This window comes from Echinops telfairi, unplaced genomic scaffold, assembly GCF_000313985.2.
Source record: "Echinops telfairi isolate 266 unplaced genomic scaffold, ASM31398v2 ScPeMD7_7424;HRSCAF=8462, whole genome shotgun sequence".
NCBI classification, from domain to species: Eukaryota; Metazoa; Chordata; class Mammalia; order Afrosoricida; family Tenrecidae; genus Echinops; species Echinops telfairi.
In genome coordinates, this window is record NW_022111324.1 from 76,383,532 (window position 1) to 76,385,449 (window position 1,918).

Below are 1,918 nucleotides of genomic sequence, written 5' to 3' on the forward strand. Positions count from 1 at the left end.
ACACTCTCACTGACTCGGCTTTCCTCCTGCAGTCGGCATCACAGTGTGTTTTGTGAGATGGAGGAGGACTTAGTGGATTGGTGTCGGACATGTGGGTTAATGTTGGACTTGTGGGCTTCGGCAGCACTGGGTTGGGATGTTTTCTTGATGCGCACTTAACCTTTCTATAAAACTCTCTCTTACACATGAGTTTCAGTGCATTTGTTTCTCTAAAGTACCCAGACTAATACAGTGCCCCACCCGGCCAGCCTGACCAACTGTCTCACAGGTGAGAAATGGTGTTTGCATGGCCTCCCAGGCACCAGAGAGCAGGTGGAAGTGGGAGGGCAGCAGAGCCAGGGCTGAGCGGCCTCTAGGGGGAGCTGGCAAAGCTCTCAGAGATCTCAACCAAGAGTTGAGATCCGTGGAGGAAGGGGTGCGGTGGAAGATCAAACTTTAAAATACTGAACCGATTTAAATTTTAAACCAAACCAAGAATTTTCTTAAAATCTTTTTTTTTTTTTTTGCTTTTAAATAAACCCAGTCTGGCACAGCCCCCATTTGAAGACGACTGGCCCTCCTGCCCTAACACCTGTACTGGCCACTTCAGTGTGGCCTCTGCGCTCAACAACCACCCACAGCATTTCCATCCAGGAGGAAAGCCAAGAACACAAGGACCTAGGTCCTGGCCAACTCTGTTCTTCAGCCTTTGAGCCAACAAACCAAGGGGGAAAATATCCGATTCAAAAGAAAACAACCCAAACAAAAACCATCAAAAACAAACATGAACCCACATGAAACAACCGATGTGAGTTGTCAGAGGGCTGTAGGCAGCAGGCCTTGGGGCCTCCTCACCTTTACCTTCCAGGCAGGGCTGCTGGCGGCCTCTGAGCAAGAGTTCTCTGAGCTGAAGCTGCCCCGGTGTGCGGACAGCTACCCTGAGAGATACCCTGTTTCCCCCAAAATAAGACAGTGTCTTATATTAATTTTGCTCCCAAAGATGCGCTAAGTCTTATTTTCAGGGGACATCTTACTTTTCCATGAAGAAGAATATGGTACACATTTATTGTTTATTGTTTTATTAAAAGAGACCTCACACTTCCTGTCTGCTCAGGCTGCCCTGCGGCCAACAGTGAGCTGCGCGGTGGTGCCCACCACTAAGGTCCAGAGTCCAGAGTTATGGTGGCTTCTGGGGGGCCTTATTTTCTGGGAGGTCTTATTTCCGGGGGGATGCCTTATATTTCAGGGAGGGGCAAAACTGTAAGTAGGTCTTATTTTCAGGGGATGTCTTACTTTTGGGGAAACAGGGTAGTGCTCTTCCTCGTCCATCTGCAGGATCCGGACCTGTGGGCAGCCTCAGGATCCGCCTTGCCTTGGGCCCGCTTGGGATGCAAAGCCGAGTCCCTGTGGTTTCCCAAGCATCGCTGGTTGGCAGCATGGAGCTGCTCAGGGACTGTGTTTCCCACCGGGGTGCTTCTAACCTCCTCTTCCTGAGGATGCTGACTGCTCACGCTCCTAGGTGTCCCGAGGCCGGATGCCGTGAGTGATTTCATCAGCTGCAGATCCACCTGGTTCAGGGATACAAGGAAGCCGGACTACGTCTTTTGTCACTGCCATCCCAGACTTTTCCCAGCACGAGACCCCGGACATCACAAGGCTCTGTCGTCGTCTCCGTTCACAGCCTCCGGAGATCAACCCAAATGAACAAGGACCTGCTCGTAATATGAAGAGGGTCCCTGGTTCCCTGCTGTCACCTTGTGGCCTCAAAGCCTACGTAGCAAAGGCTTCAGTGTCCTGATCCTGTTGTTTAGGTCGTTGCTTCACGAAGCGGGGCAGGACAGCTGCAGTCTAGACAGACCTAAGACGTTTAGAGGGTAGCTAAAACAGATCCCCAGTGGTTGCCCTGTGAATACGTTGTCTGCTTTGATTCTCGGGGGGG